Consider the following 17,767-nt stretch of genomic DNA (forward strand, 5'->3'; position numbering starts at 1 on the left):
TTTAGGAAAGGCTCTAAATAACTTTCTCTAATGTCAGTATATAACTGGCACTCGAGTATGTAATGTGCCAAATCCTCCGGAACGGGCTTTCCACAAACACACAACCTGTCTTGTACTGGTGTACTGTAAAATCTCCCCCATTTCATCATTGTATCCATTTGTTCAAATCGTAAGCGTCTGCAGGCTTTACGGACTTCCATTTCCAAGGGGAATGCCAGGTATTTTTCATATTTATGCTCACGTTTTACGCTAGCCAGCCATTTCACTGTTTCTGCGGAAGTAAGGGCAGTTATGTCAGTTTGTGCTCCTACATCAGACGCTCTTTGTTTAAAGATCTTATTAATAACATTCAGCCTTGGATTCAATGCCTGAGCAGAGGATCCAAAATTTGGGAGTAGATTTGAAAAGTGTCCTCTGTTCCTCCAGGCAGATCTTAGGGAGCCTTTCTTCCGTTAGGTTATTTATTCTGCACCAGTAGTTTGCCATATATTAACCCTGAGATCTTATCCATGCCCAGTTCAGCTCTAGTTAAACGAGCTGGGGTAGATTTTGAAACCCCTAAAATCGTACGCAGGAAGCGACTTTGAATGTTTTCGATTTTAGAAAGATCTGCAAAGCCCCAAATTTCAGCGCCGAAAATTAGCATTGGTATCACCTTTGCTTTAAAGATGTTTATAACTGGGCAAAATGAGCCTGGATATCTGTAATTTAGCAGTCTGTTTAGGGATTGCAAGCTGGTGACAGATTTCATTTCATTTTTCTTTATTTGTAATGCCCAGGATACTGAAGATGAGAAGGTAATGCCAAGATAGCAATAAGATTTTACCTGCTCTAACTCTTTGGAGTTAATATACCATCTATGTGATTTCCTCTTTTTACCAAAGACTACTACTTTAGATTTATTGTTATTAATAACCAAGTTGTTTTCTGCACAGTAGGAACTGAACTGTCTTAGCAGTCTTCTCAGACCAACTTGGGATGTTGAAAGGAGGATCATATCATCTGCATATAATAATATATTTACCGCTTTAAGTTTTTGGGCATATGATAATTCTGATTTTGTAGCGAAACGACAATATCATTAATATAAAAATTAAAAAGAAACGGTGCTAAAATACAACCTTGGCGTACACCTTTATATGTGGAGATCTTGTCTGTCAGGGCCAAACTTGAACCTGTTCTGACCTTCACGTAAGTTTCTAAGTAAAGTGCTTTCATTAGGAATAAGAGCCTCGTATCTATATTTGTGTTTGACAACTTTTCCCAGAGACGGCGTCTATTTATAGAGTCAAAAGCTGCACTTAAATCAATAAAAGCTGCAAAAAGCTGACCACCCTTTGTGGAATACTTAGTTATCAAATGAAGTAATGTAAAGCAGTTATCCATGGTGGATTGGCCTTTCCTGAAACCAGGCTGTTGTTCAGCTAAGATAGAATTTTCATCCGCCCAGTCCTCTAATTTTTGCAAGAGATGCTTGGCATAAATTTTGGCTGGGATATTAATCAGGCTAATTGGTCTGTAGTTTCTAGGATCCGGCTGATTACCTTTCTTAAATATTGGAACTACTATACTAAGATTCCAACCTTTTGGGATGCAGCCTGTCTTGTTTATATGGGTAAACAGCCCTGCCAATAATGAAGCCCACGGTAAGCATCACTTTTAAACAGTTTCGGAGGCAGAAAGTCATCACCTGGGGCCTTATTGTTCTTCATTGTCTGAATAAGGGATTTAATCTCAAATGCAGTTACAGGTGACCATAAAGGGAGGGAAGTGATGTCCAATGCCCACGGAAAACTACTAACTGACCTTACATCATCTTCTTTTCTAAATAAATTTGAATAGAACCTTTCCCAAGTTAGGGCTGGGATACGAATATCAAATGTAAATTTTGTTTCTCTGAGTCTGCCAGAGACCAGATGCCAAAAGTAGGCAGAATTTGACCCTGTTGCTGCCAATTCGAGGTTCGCCCAGAAAAGTTTCTGAAACTGTGCTTGCTTAATTGAGATTAATTTTTTATAATCACTTTTAAGTTTTAACATGATATTGTGTACCTCAGGATCAAATGAGGCATGTGCTCTTCGTATCTGTCTTCTCAGTTTCCTTCTCAATACTCTACACTCTGTGTCAAACCATAATGACTTCATAGGCTTTAATTCATTTGAACTCATATCAGTTTTTAAAAAAGGTCTCAAATTATTACATATATCCTGGTACGCTTCCAGTACCGCATTAATATTGGCATCAGGAGTTAAAATTATGTTGCCAAGTAGTCTGCCCATAATTGAATTCTGGAAGTCTTTAAGTTTGCTCACATTTACCTTTTGCCATTTCAATCTTCTTTCCCCCTGAACCTCCAGTTCGTCTTTTGGCACCATCCAATTAGATGCCTCTTTTGGGCCTTGACTCTGGTCATTTTCCCCAGTTGCAGACCTCAGTCCCTGGTTGTGAAGCACATGTTGCCATGGATCATTTATTTCCCTCAGCCCACAGTTCCTATCAGAAGAGAGAGGAAGTCCAACTGGTGTTTTAGTTGACTGATCACATAGTGGTTTCTCTTCAACATTCTGTATTCTGCTCATTTCCCCTTTAAGCGGCTTTCCCCCTTTAGATGACACATCCTTTGCTTTCGTAGGGGTCTTATCTACCAGTTTAAATAATTTCTTAAAATTCATTTTCCTATCCAAATGTGTAACCTTTGGGGGGCCCTTTCTCTTTTTATTTTTTGTGCGCTTTATATTTTTACTCTTTTTTCCATTGCTATTTCCTCTTTTAATTGCCTTCAAACTGAGCTTAGGGCATACTCCAGTAGGCCTATCAACATTAGAAGCACTCTGGGAAACCCAGACTTATTTTCCCTTTGTATAGAACCAATATTTCCCCTTCTACAAAGCTCTACCATTGTAGTTAATAACCCATTACACTCCGCAAGAAATGATTTAATTAAACCTAGATCCTTGAGCATATCATTTGTCCGTTTCTCAATTTCAAATAACTGTTCAATTGTTAGTTGTTCAACCTCATGTTTTAGGTTGATCGATTCTTGGGTGTTAGAGATCCCATTTTGGGCTGGAAGAAGTGGGCACCCTACCACTTCATCTATCTGTTTAACCAATGACTCATCTAGAGCAGATTGTACCTCTTGTTCTCCCACCCATGAGGTCCTCCCAGCAAGAGCCAACTCAGATACTAGATCCCTAGTCCCATCCGGTACTGCATCCCCGAACACGGCACATCTAATGTCAGTAGACCAGTCTAGTACAGAGTTTGACAAAGATTTGTTCACAAATTCATCCTCTGTTTTTGGAGTGAAGAATTGTGAAATTTTTCCTTGGCGTTTCTGTTTCTACTTCTGCCTCTCAGATGGCACTTCGACTGCAAGTCCCAGATTTTTATATCCTTGCCTAGTATAAACCATTTCCTTGGCACATTCCTTACCTCTACTCCAACTATAGCTACTAGCACTCTCTCTCTCTTCACTTTTCTCAATTTCAAAGCGCTCCCAGAGGAGATAATGAGGTGCCACAAATATAATTGAGAAAGATGTTCAATATTGGATGAGCCTCCCAGTTGGTTCTTCCTCCTCAGCTGCTATCAACAATTAAGGGGGGGGTGACTCAAAAACCCAAAGGCCCGCTTCCCCACCTGCTGCAGCATGGCTGATTCCTGCTTCAAGTGATGGAATGACATCTGTGATGCCCTCTGGAAGGGTGCCTGAGACCTATGCCACTCAGGCATGCTCATTCAGGGGGGGTTGGATAGGGCTTTGGGCCTGGTCAAGTAGGTGCTCATACCAATCATGCCCCATGAGGCAATGTGTGACACTGGTGTGGACTCCGTCTCAGGCAACCCTCTGGGATGGATGGAGTGGGGATAAACAGGGTGGTGGGCACCTAAGCTGTGTGTACTGTGGCTCTGACTATGCCCTCTCATCTCTCTTCCAATCCCCTCTACATGAAATTCTCATCCTGCCAGCTCCCACAGAGGAATTGGATGACAGTCAGGGAAATGCACTGACCCACCAGCATCCAGTGTCCATGGACAAGGTGCTTGCAGAGAAAGCCAGAAGTGGTGGCATGCCAACAGAAGCGACTGTGGAGTCCATGGCTGAGGCTGTGGATGTGGACTGTTCAAGTTCTTAGTGTTCATATGATAAAAACAAATCACTACCAAAAAGTGCCTTTGAAGGAGCCAGTACCTACTATTCCAAAATGGTAACTCCAGCTAAAAAACATGTGTTTGATGTCAATAGGCCTTGTTCCCCAGACTCAACCATTGGATCCTTTGCTGACACCTTTTCTACCCAGAAGAATGCAAACCTGCAGTTGTCATCTAACAATCGCTATGGCTACCAGAATGGAGCCAGTTACACATGGCAGTTTGAAGCATGCAAGTCGCAGATCCTCAAGTGCATGGAACGTGGGAGCTCACATGATACCTTGCAGCAACTCACCACACACATGATGGTCACAGGTCACTTCTTGAAAGTCACAAGCTCAGCCTCAAAGAAAGGAAAACAACTCGTTTTGGATCCCCTGGCAGTGGAGAAAATGCAGTCACTTTCTGAAGCACCTGCTGGTGACAGCCCACATTTGAAACCTTCCAGTAATGCATCAACAGATTCTACAGCTCCTGTTTTAGAGCAATGGATGCACTGCTGCTAACCACTCCTCTGAGCTGCCTTGTTTAAACCCACTGAGCGCCCTGCAGTCCGTGCTGAATAACCACTTGGGCAAAGCGAATGAGCCTTTGAGACCTCAGTCAAACTCCAGTCCCAGTTCAAGTTCAGTCTCTTTGTTGCACAAACCTCCACTGTCAAAATAGATTTATGTTGTTACTGACTTGACAGCACTAAAGTGAATACTGACAAATGTTATTCACATGGTGATGTAATGACTTGATGTAATAATCCTTATGTTGGTAACATTAGGTGGTTAGTGGGATGAGGATTACAATTAATTGTAGAGCCAACACCTTATTGGTACAGAACATCCTTAATAATGTCTTGGTCTCATAAATGTTGGTTAGTTAGTTAGCCTGCAGTCCTATTCTCATTTATTTGGGAGTAAGCCCTAAAGAATTCAGTAAGGCTTACTTCTGAGTAGACATGGTTAGGATTGTGCTGTGAGCTTATAAGGCTACTTTTTCTAAAAAGGATTCAAGGTCTTTCAGCCTTTCTGCTTATTTGTTTACTTGGGGAATTTCTTCTTTCATCTTAGATTTATTATTTTCTGCAGATTTCCTCACAATAATTTCACACACACACACCACAAAGCTGTTAGAAGTCTTAGTTTTGAAATATGATGTAGTGGAGCCTTTTCCAGCCTTGGGTCCTCAGATGCTGTTGGACTACAATTTCCAGCATTCATGGCTGTTGACCATGCTGGTTGAGGACTGATGGGAGTTGTAGTCCAAAACATCTGGGGACCCAAAGGTTGGGAAAGGCTGATGCAGCGTTTAAGAATCCAGAATGCCACCCAAGGGTTCATTCTGAGTCCCAAGAAGATCAGTTCCCAAGTTATAATCTCCGTTGTTGTTTTTAGCAACTTTATTATTTTGTTTGGGGTGTGTTTTGAGAATAACAGAAGTTAGCAATTTGGACCACCAACAACGTGCTTTCATAGAATCATAAAATAGGAACCAGACACTATCAGATTCTTGGGTAAGGGTCGGACCATCTACTAGGGATGGAGGGTTTGTCAATTTTGGTTCTCTCAGTTTTTCCCAATCTTACATTTGGTTCTCAACATTTCTGCAGCAATATTAGTTTTTTTTAAAAATCCTCATGAACAATCTCCAGCATTTTAGTGAGAATTTCTCCTGCTAAACACATTTTTGTATGCAGTTTTGACTAATGTACACATTTTTGCAAACAATGCATTTTTGAATGTTATTTTCACTAACAAATTCGTTTTTATGCACACTTTCCCCCAACATTTGCATTTTGTAAACATTGTTTGGTTGGCAAACTGCATTGCAAAAGCTGAATAAGTGCGAATTTTGAAGGATGGCTGTGTTTCAGTTTTCATATTGTTTTAGAAAGTGTGGATATGATAAGTTTGGCTTTAAATGTGAACTGAATCAAATATCTCACCCATCCCTACTGTCCACCCACATATCATACATCACAATCTAACCTACATACTCAAGACACAAGAATAACACAGGTAAAGAGCATGGGTTCTGCTGAAGAATAATGCCACAAGCAAATAGCTCTGAATGGCAAACATAGTTCCATCTATCTCATTAATGGAACCAAAGCACTGATTTCAATATACAGCACCTAATGTCATCATAAAACACATTTCATCAGGTCATTACAACATCAGATTATCTCAAATAACATTTCTAGGTATTAATTTTAATAATTTCAAGATGATCACTCACCACATAAAGCAGAAATGGGCTGTCAATGGTCTTCTGACATTCAAAGGCAGTTGAGACCTACTGCTCCCCAAAATCAGCACAAACAAGCATTCACCTCTCTGATCATCCAATCTCAATCATTCTTCTTGGGTTTCTGCCCAGAAACCATAGCAGAGCCTGCCTCAAACCCACTGGGCTGTATCCAATCCAACTAAGTCATACTCAAAGTCGAACCCATTGAAAAAATATAGAGTTAAGTTAATCAGTAGACACTGAGGCTACATTCACACCACACATTTATTCCACTTTTAATAGTCATGGCTTCCCCCAAATAATCATGGGAAGGGTACTTTGTGAAGGGTGCTGAGAGTTGTTAGGAGATCCCTGTTCCCCTCACACAGCTACAATTACCAGAATTGTCTGGGAAGAGAGACTGACTGTTAAACCACTCTGGTTTTTATAGTGAATAAACAAGTTTTTAAAAGAAATTAAAATCAGTGGAGTAAACGTGAAATAAAACACTATCCAAAACAACAAAAACAATTAGTCCATGAGCCAAGAGCTGAAAAGTAACGTATCAGTATCACATAAGGTGGCAAAATTTCATTATGATTTTTTTAAAGGTGTATGGATTGTATTTTCATGTGATATCCCATTCTGACTGGCTGATTATGCTTTTTTGTGATGACATCTAGATAGCCGAAGCTATCTTTTTCCAAGTTTTCTAATTTAAACTGTAATGTGTGAACAAAGTGTCCAATTTTAAAATTTAAAGCTGCACTGGAAAGCTAATGAATTCTCTTATAAATAACTAATTGTAATAATAACCTTACCCATTACTATTTTTGTGGTACAAGCCATATATCAAGGAAAAAATTAATTTTTCCTCATTATGATATGGTTGACTTCATATTGTACTTTACATGATCCAGATATGCACCTAAAATATATTAGACAATTGTATGGTACTCTTTTGCTTTTCCAACAAAGCCATAGCACAAATAAATTAATTTTGATATGCCATACTTAGATACAATTGAGCATATCCACATTTTATGTAATTTTACCCAAGTGTATGGATAACAGGTAACAATGTTATTGCAAAGAAACATCTAGTAGTTTTGTGAGATCAGCCAGGGCCACTGAGAGCTAGCACTGGACCCAGGGCAAGATGCATGATCAGGCCCCCATCCAGGGCCGGCACCAGCCTGCCATGGGCCCTGGCACCTGCCCACTCGGCCCACCTACCCACCTTTCCCTTAGTGAATGCTGGCTGTGCTGTGCGTGCACTAATCATGCCCTACATATCCTCCAACAGAGGCTGCATGATGACACTCTTACGCTCTTATTATATGTGAGAAACTCTTTGACTTTCACCCCATTTGTGTGCTTATTGCCATCAAATCCTAAAAGAACCTTTGCCCTCTGGCAAAACAACGTATCCTCAGCCAATGTCTGGCGCTCTGTCCACTGTACCACAGTTAATCATTTTTTCAGTACACCACACTGGATCTCCACTAGTGTTTGTGACACCACATAACCTTTTGGCACAATCTCACAGAATATGCTCTATTACCTTCCAGCCACCATTCCGTCAAACTGCAGAAGTGGGAGAAATGGGAGGCTGTTGGCTCTGCTGAGAGGCCAGCTCCTTTTGGCTCCTCCTCTTCCTCAACTGTTTCCATCTGTGCTGGTCATTATAAGAACTATAACTGAGTTTGCTTCCCCACCCCTTCTTTCCTTTTCCTTTTTTCTGCATATGTGAAAACATACATATCAGTTGTTTTTTGACTGATCTGTAAGCCACTCCGAGAGTTTTTTTTCAGCTGGAGAGCAGTGTGAAAATAGTTTAAATAGATAAGCAACAAATTATGATTCTGGGGAGACTGGGGGCCATAGGGAGCTCTAGGAACCTTTCAGGTCCTCACTTGGAGAAACTAGGGGATGAGACATGCTACAAATAGAAAAGAAAGAAAAAAAATCTTAATTGTATTTGGGACTGGGATGAGTGCATTATCAGGCCATTAACATATAATAGAGCGTCAAGAACTCCAAGACCTTATATAGCATTCTGCTGAGTCACCATTGATGTCATAAGGCATAGGATTGGCTTCAGAGCTTACATTCAATTTGATCATAGGTACTAGGGTTAGGATTATCAGCACAGTAGCATCCACGGCATATTGGGTTAAAAACCTAGAACATTAGCATTTGCTTATCTCAAGAGCTCTCCCTTTGTGAAAGGACCTTCCATAAATTGTGTTCTTAGAGAAGTCATCTGTGATGTACTCTGAGACCTGGATGATATTGTGAGCATCCAATATGGCAGTCCCCACACAGAGACATTGAGAGACATCCTAGTGATATGGTGGCTATTGAAACATGTTGAAAATGTTGCAGTAAATCTGCTCAGGATTCTAGGCACTCCATTCCGTTCCCACTAATTTTCTGATCCCACCTTCTTCCCAATCCAACAGAGGAAACCTCTGCTGGTCCACCACTTAGGGCTTATTCACATGCAAGCATAACTTTATGCTAAATATGTTGTTTTTACCTCTGTTTTCTGTTGGCACTGTCCACAGTAAGGGCTCAATGCCAACTGCAAATATGGTGTTTTCTAGTCACACTTGAGGGGAAGCATCAATCACACTGTGTTCAAAGACTACATCCTCTAATTTAACATTTCCACTCTCTCTGGTTACCTGAAAACCGAGCATGCTCAGTTTGTTCTACAAGTAAGTTTCATTTTTATTAAAAAAATGCAGAAGTGCAATTATTTGTATTTTCACTGGTACAGTACAAATGAAATACAAATATTTGTTTGAGCACTGTTATGCTTTTGTGCACATATTATTTATTTATTTATTTCATTTATTATTTATTTCATTTCATTTATAAACCGCCCATAGCTAATAGCTCTCTGGGCGGTGTACAAACAGAGTTAAAATACAAAGTTACAATAAAATCAATAACAAGTATCAGCAAATTTGAGCTAAAACATTAAACATAAAGATTAAAACATTAAAATACCTGGGAGCATAGCCAGGTCTTAACCTGGCGCCTAAAGGAAAGTACTGTAGGCGCCAGGCGGATCTCTTCAGGTAGGCTGTTCCAAAATTCGGGGGCCACTACAGATCTAGTAACAGTCCTCCGGGCATCTAGATGGGTTGGTACCCAGAGGAGGGTCTTAGATTCTGAACGAAGCGGACGGGTAGGTTCATAGCGGGAGAGGCGTTCCACAAGATATTGCGGTCCCACGCCGTGTAAGGCTTTATAGGTCAACACCAGCACCTTGAATCTGGCTCGGAAACAAATAGGTAGCCAGTGCAAACGGGCCAGGACAGGTGTTATATGCGCGGACCGATCGGTCCTCGTCAACAACCTGGCTGCCGCGTTTTGCACTAGCTGAAGTTTCCGGACTGTCTTCAAGGGCAGCCCTACATAGAGCGCATTACAGTAATCCAATCTAGAAGTTACCAGAGCATGAACAACTGAAGCGAGATCATCACTGTCCAGATAAGAGCGTAGTTGGGCTACTAAATGAAGATGGTAAAATGCATTCCGTGCCACCGAGGCTACTTGAGCCTCAAGCGACAAGGAAGGATCAAAAAGGACCCCCAAACTACGAACCTGTTCCTTCAAGGGGAGTGTAACCACATCTAGAACAGGATGAGCATCTATCATCTGGGCAGGGAAAGAGCTCACGAACAGTGTCTCGGTCTTGTCTGGATTGAGTTTCAGTTTATTAGCTCTCATCCAGTCCATTATCGCGGTCAGGCAACGGTTCAGCACATCAACAGCCTCACCTGAAGAAGATGAAAAAGAGAAATAGAGCTGCGTGTCATCAGCGTACTGATGGCAACGCACTCCAAAACTCCTGATGACCGTACCCAGAGGCTGCATGTAGATGTTAAAGAGCATGGGGGACAGAACCGACCCCTGAGGGACTCCACAATGGAGAGTCCAGGGTGTCGAGCAATGTTGCCCAAGCACTACCTTCTGGCGACGATCTGCTAAGTAGGAGCGGAGCCACTGCCAAGCAGTGCCCCCAACTCCCAACTCCGCAAGCCTCCCCAGAAGGATACCATGGTCGATGGTATCAAATGCCGCTGAGAGATCAAGGAGAATCAACAGGGTCACACTCCCCCTGTCCCTCTCCCGACAAAGGTCATCATACAGGGCGACCAAGGCTGTTTCAGTGCCAAAACCGGACCTAAAACCGGATTGAAACGGTTCCAGATAATCGGTTTCATCCAAAAGCGCCTGGAGCTGGCCGGCAACCACCCGCTCCAAAACCTTGCCCAAAAAAGGGACATTCGCCACCGGTTTATAGTTGTTCAGAACATCTGGGTCCAAAGAAGGTTTCTTTAAAAGAGGTCTCACAACTGCCTCCTTGAGACTACCAGGGACTACTCCCTCCTTCAAGGAGGCATTTATCACCTCTTTGGCCCAGCCGGTGGTTTCAGCCCTGCCAGCCTTCACCAGCCAAGATGGGCAAGGGTCCAGCACAGACGTGGTTGCCCGCACCATTCCAAGCACCTTGTCCACTTCCTCGAGCTGCACCAACTGAAACTCATCCAATAATAAAGGACAAGGCCGCGTTCTGGACACTTCAATGGATTCATCTGTCATAACATGGAAGTCTAAGTCCTGACGGATGCATGCAATCTTGTCCTGGAAGTGCTCCGCAACCTCGTTGCAGCAGGCTTCAGATGTCTCTTTAGTATCATGAGGGCCGGAATGTAAAAGCCCACGTACCACCCTAAAAAGCTCCGCTGGGCGGCAAAGAGATGATCTAATGGAGGCAGCAAAATAAGACTTTTTTGCCGCCCTAACCGCCTTTACATACAACTTAGTGGAAGCACTTACCAAAGCATGACTACATCCGTCAGGAGTTCGCCTCCACCTGCACTCTAGCCTCCTTCTCTCTTGCTTCATCACTCTCAGCTCCGGGGTATACCACGGTGCTGTATGAGTTCTGCACCGAAGGGGGCGCGTGGGAGCGATCGTGTCAATGGCCCGGGTCATCTCCGTGTTCCACAGGTCGACCAAGGCCTGGACAGGAGCGCCAGTACTATCAGCCGGAAAAACTCCCAGAGCCCTCTGGAAAGCTATAGGATCCATAAGCCTCCGGGAGCGGACCAACTTAATAGGTCCCCCACCTCTGCAGAGGGAAAGGGCTGTCGTGAGTCTAAAACTCAGCAAGCGGTGATCTGTCCATGACAATATACCCCACCCTCAGATCACCGTCTCCATGACCAGTGGCGAAGATCAAATCAAGAGTATGTCCTGATACATGCGTTGGGCCAGAAACAATTTGAGACAGCCCCATGGTTGTCATGGAGGCCATGAAGTCCTGAGCTGCCCCAGACAAGACAGCCTCGGCATGAATGTTGAAATTCCCCAGTACCACAAGTGTGGGGGACCTCAACAACACCTCCGAGACTATCTCTGTCAGCTCAGCTAGGGAAGCCGTTGGGCAGCAAGGTGGGCGGTACACCAACAGTATTCCCAGTCTGTCTCCATGGCCCAGCACAAGATGAAGACACTCGAGACCAGTCACCGTCTGGACAGGGTGCTTGGTGAGAGAGAAAGAACTCCTATAGACCACAGCAACCCCACCTCCCCGGCCCTCAGATCTACCACAGTGCTGCACCGAATACCCAGGTGGGCAAAGCTGGGAAAGAGCAACTCCTCCCCGCTCACTCACCCAGGTCTCGGTAATGCACGTGAGATCGGCGCCCTTCTCCACAATCAGATCATGGATAAGGGGGGGGTTATTAAAAACCGACCTGGCATTTAAAAGCAGCACCTGGAGATCCGAGAGCTGGCTGACAGTACAACCAACAGTTCTGTGGATATGAGGAGAACCGGAACAGGGCACAGACACAACTTGTCTGGGACGAGTTCCCCTTACCTGGCACGTTCTCCTCCCAACACCATACCTCCCATTACCCGTCACTATGTTAATTGGGCCCCCCGAAAGTCCCCTTGCCAAGCCCAAAGTATGTTCTCCCAGGCACATCTTAAAATAAGTCTAACACAACAAAACACTTAAGAAACATAAACACAAGAATACATACACACATCCACTCAATCTCATTCACACAACAACAAACAACAAACAGCAATAATTAAAATACAACCAAGCAACAGCAGTAACAACTAGCATTAGGGGGAAAAGAAAAATAAGGCACCATTTGCAGCAACATTAAAAAGGCTTGCAGAATGGGAGAGAGCAGTGGAAGTTTCTCTTCAGCCCACAGGAAATGAAATGAAAGAAGGGAGGAGGAGGGAGTGGGCATGGACAAGGGAACAACTGACACATCTGCCTAAAAGCATCAGAGCAGAGTCTGCAAGCCCTAGAGATACGGAGTGAAGATGTTTTTTCCTTCCCTTTCCAGATTATCAGTGGATTGAGTTAGTATGGATTTACAGGGTGGAAATGTTCAGATGCCTCAAGATGAGCATAGGGAAAGGGCTAATGTGCAGGCAACATATGATTTACTTGTGGCCAGTGGTGACACAAACATTGCCAAGACAGATACAGGCACAAAGTAATAAAAGTGGAGGACACTTATATGTATTTTGGTTATCTTGCCTCTGCTATTCAGTGATGAAAGGAGGTGGCAAGGGAGAAGCAACACTGTACCTCCGCATTTAATAGCTGAAGATAAGGACACATGTATGTATGTGTAACACCAAGTCCATCATCATCACCATCATCATCATTTACGGTATATAAAGTGAAAGATACCAAAAAGAGCATGAATATTTAGCCTTATGAAGGGGTGACAACAGAGCAGCTGAGCAATTAAACAATTGAATGATTAAACAGTTAAATAATTAAATATTTAAACAATTGAACATGACCATGTTCTCCCAGCATTGTTCTCTGTTGGAGGTCTCCCCACCATTACACATGAGCTATATTCAGATATTCAGTAACCACTGGTACTGACTGCATGAAGGAGTTATCCAGTCCATGAAGGGGCTATTCCTGTGGAAGCAGCTCTAGACACATGCACATTTGTACATGCATAGGTCCTCTTCACACTGATGCTGATCATGCATCAGCCAAGAAATGTGGCTGGTGCACAGATCAGCATTTAGGGAGCAGGAATAGCCCATGTCTTCTGGAGCTGTTTTATGCGTTTGGTACCCACAGGTATCAAATACCTGAGTAAGTCACCTGCCTGTTGTTAGCTTGTTGTACACTATATTCATTTTCTCTGCAATGTCCTGCAGTGATTTAAAAGCAAAATAAGGACTTGGGGAGGGTAATTTGGAGTGTGGGGGGGGACAGAAAGAAGTGCTTACTCCTTTAGCATTGCTCTGCTCCAATTTCCAGCACTATCATCTCCCCAGCCATTTTTATTCCTGCAGGCATTCATACATATACCTAGGACTCAGCAGGAAGGAAAACAGCCGGGGAAAGCCATTTGGAATAAAAGATTTCCCCAGCCACTTCTTCCTTGAGCAACTTCAACTATGGTAGGGACATGGAAAGTCATGAGGATTCAATTACTCATATTTGCTAGTAACGGATAGTTAGGCCTTTAGTAGTTTAACTACCAGATATGTGAGATAGAAGTAGGGTTGCCAGGTTCAGGGCCTGAGACTGATCCTGCATCTTTAGGAGAAGAGAAAGTCAGCCAAGTGCAGGTGTTCTTGCAATACTGTAATGGGAAAAACCACAAGGTGGAATTCTCCCTTGCCCTGCACAACTTTTAAAGATACAGAAGACCTCTTGGTTGCCAAGGCCCGGCCTCCAAGATGTCTTCTGTATCTTTAAAAGTTGTGCATTGGGAAGGGAGAATTCCACCTTGTGGATTTTCCCATTACAGAGTTGCAAGAACACCTGCACTTGGCTGACTTTCTCTTTTCCTAAAGATACAGGATCAGTCTCAGGCCAAGAACCTGGCAACCCTAGATAGAAGGCTGGTGCCTGGAGAATACTAACTCTAGAAATTAACAATAGGATTCGGAGGCAAAAAGTACACAAATAGGGTGAAAGTCAAAGAGTTTCAACATGCAGCCCCTGTTGGAGGATTTGTAGGGCCTCAGCACAATCCTGGATTTTCATGAAGTCAGGGCGGGGTAGGAGAGGCACAATATAATCTCCCAAGCTCTGATCACAAAGCATGCTCCGCCTATGTGAATTGCTAAAATATAAGATAATAAGGTAAGAGATAATCCAACTATTCTAATAAGATTGCATATACTTTCATGAGATCAAATTAGCAGGATAAGTTCAAAAGATTTAAAACTTCACAGAGCTTTGTTTATTGGCCCTAAAGTGTGCTTAAAGTGCTGGAACAAGCATTACATACTTGCAGCTGCCTTGCTTGTTCCAGCACTTATATTCTTACAGATGTTTGTTAACCCAAACACATGATAATGGACTCATATTTTACTAGGCCTTCATGAATGGAAAGGTCACGAAAATTAAGATGGTTGCTGGAGGAGAGGCCTTCAGCCGACTTTGGTTTAAAACAATTACTTTCATAAGTAGGACAATGGATGTACCAAGCTGAAGGGTAATAATCAGGGCCGGTTCCAGGAATGCTGGGGCCCTTGGGCATCAACTTGCCCTGGCCCCTGGTGTGTGCATGTGTGTGTGTGCGTGCGCACGTGGCACCCCCACTTACCTGTCTCCTGTCTTTTACCATTGCCCTTAACAAAGATGGCGGCCGTGGTTTCCCTAAGGGGATGATTCCTTCACCGCCATCTTTGTTGATGGCACATGTGTGCTATGCGTGCACATCTCTGCCATCAACTAAGATGGCGGCAGGGGCTTCTGTACCTTAGGGAAATCGCGGCTGCCATCTTCATTAAGGGCAATGGTAAAAGACAGCAGACAGGTAGGTGGAGGGGTGTTGGGGGTATGGGGCCCCTGCAGATCGCAGAAGGGGAGCGGAGGGGCGGCTGAGGGCCCCCTGTAGCTCTGGGACCATCAGGCCAGTGCCCCACCTGGCCGCCCTTTAGAACCGGCCCTGGTAATAATGGAAAGCCAGTCTGGAAATGAAATGAGCAACTTGTGGATTTCTCAGTTGATTCATTCAGCCATTGGGTGTATCTGGACATCTTGATTCTTTGATTCTTTGAAGGGGGTGTGGGAAGAGAGATACATAATGTGGTGGGGAGATAACACCTCCACCTACCCTGTGGAATTCCCTGTAGGCAGGCACCATCTCTGTTATCTTTTCAGCACCTACTGAAGACTTTCCTCTTTCCACAAGCCTTTTAAGTTGAGACTTATGCATCTGTGTTGGAATTGCTTTTAATATGTTTTTTTAAACCTTTTTCTCCCTAAAAAGGCCTGAACATTGGCTTTGTTGCATGGATGGCATTAGGGCAAAGACACCTGCCATTTATTTCTCTCCTCATGAAGCAAGCACCCCCCCATGAAAAAAATAAATTAAATAACTCACTACCCTCCTCCCCCTCATCTCACATTTACAAACATACAGCCTGAGACTTATTTACTGGGATGGTGTAAAAGCCGGAATGGAATGGAACAGACCGGAACAGGCACTTTATAAAAGAAATTGATGCCAAAAACACTGGGATGTGTTAGAGACACTTGCGAACAACATTTAGGAACAAAAACCATTCTGATAGGATTTTTATTAACCCTTTAACACCCAAAATGCCCTCCAGAAAGGAATGAAACAGCCCGGAACGGCAACTTCCCAGCGAGCCAGACCTCCGAAATTCACCAGTCCCACATGACTACATGGGATGCATGCAATAAGACATCCACACAAACCACACAAACCACGTTCCGATACCCGTTCCGGGCTATAATAGGCTTTTAAGTAAAACAGCCCGGAACAGCGACTTCTCAATGAGCCAGACCTCCCAAATTCTCCAGTCCCACATGACTACATGGGATGCATGCAATAAGACACAAAACTTTCACGCAAACCACCTTCCGATACCCGTCCCGGGCTATAATATGCTTTTACATAAAACAGCCTGGAACGGCAACTTCCCAATCAGCCAGACCTACCAAAATTTACCAACCACACATGTTGCTGTCTCTCCTTTTGTTGGGAAATGGGAGATAACACAGGATGACCCAGGAACCTCTGGGGTGATCAGCAATACCCTTTCTTCCTGTTTGTAGGTCCACCAAGCAGCACTATTGGTGCTGCTACCAGGTTGCAAATGGCTGGTAAATTGGGGAGAGAGAGAGAGAGAGAAAGAGAGATTGGAAGGGCAAGTCGGCTGGCAGAAGGGGGAGAGAAATAGAGTTTGCCTTCTGTGAAATAGATGTGCTATCACAGGAAAAAAACTGGGTTCAAAGAAGTGCTCTTGTGTGCTTGGGCTCAGACTCCACCTCTGCCTTGTATTCAAGTTCTGGGCCAAACCTCACCAGTTTGCTTTCTGTGAAATGAGTTTCTGACACAACTACTTTCAAAATCAAGGTTATTAAAGTCTGGAACCTGTGGGAGGGACTCCCACTCATTGGGCAGAGCACATGAGGTGAAGGCAGAAGAACTTTCCAGTCAAAAGGCTCTCAGGCAAGAAGGTTGCAGAACAGGACCTTGGACAGCCACTGCCAGTCTGAGGGCCAAACTAGATGAGATACCAATCATGCAATAAACAATTGCACGATGAGCTTTGCAACACTAAATTGAAGGTGCAGGGCACCTGATCCCTAGTGGGGTCCTGACATGGGAGCTTTAGTCCCTGCACCTGCTATTTACATTGGGGAATAATAATAATAATAATAATAATAATAATAATAATAATAATAATAATAATAATAATAATAATAATAATAATAATAATAATAATAATAATAATAATTGTACCACCTCCTTTGCCGAAAATGCCACACCACTGTACCAGTGTATATCAACAAAATCACAAAACAAATCAATCAGATGTCAGGGTTGAGGTCAGTCCCTCTGACATTATCTGGCCTACAAAGTGGTGGGGCAAGCATCCATTCCTCCACCCAGAAAAGGAGTAGCACACCTGTTCTATGTATGGCTACAATGACACAAATAAATAACTATAACTATAAAGAGTAGTTCTGAAAAACTGTAATGATTTTCCATTCTTCTAAAGATATTTTAACATATAGCATCATTAGCTATATTCTTTGGAAAAATATGAATCCAGTAAAAAATAAACAGACATAGCAAGAACTAAAACAATGTATACAAATATGTGTAAATATATATATATTCTAAAACAACATTAGGATATAAATGTAACATAATATAAATAGCAGCAACTGAACCAATATTTTTGTAAACATTTTGCAAAATAAATAGAACACAAATGTACTCTTTTGTGCAGGTAGGCATGCAAGATCATTTCACGTATAGAACAGTATTTATCAACACTGAAAATAATCATATAACATTAGACAAGATCATGTTATAGA

Source organism: Rhineura floridana, chromosome 2 (genome assembly GCF_030035675.1).
Source record: "Rhineura floridana isolate rRhiFlo1 chromosome 2, rRhiFlo1.hap2, whole genome shotgun sequence".
NCBI lineage: Eukaryota > Metazoa > Chordata > Lepidosauria > Squamata > Rhineuridae > Rhineura > Rhineura floridana.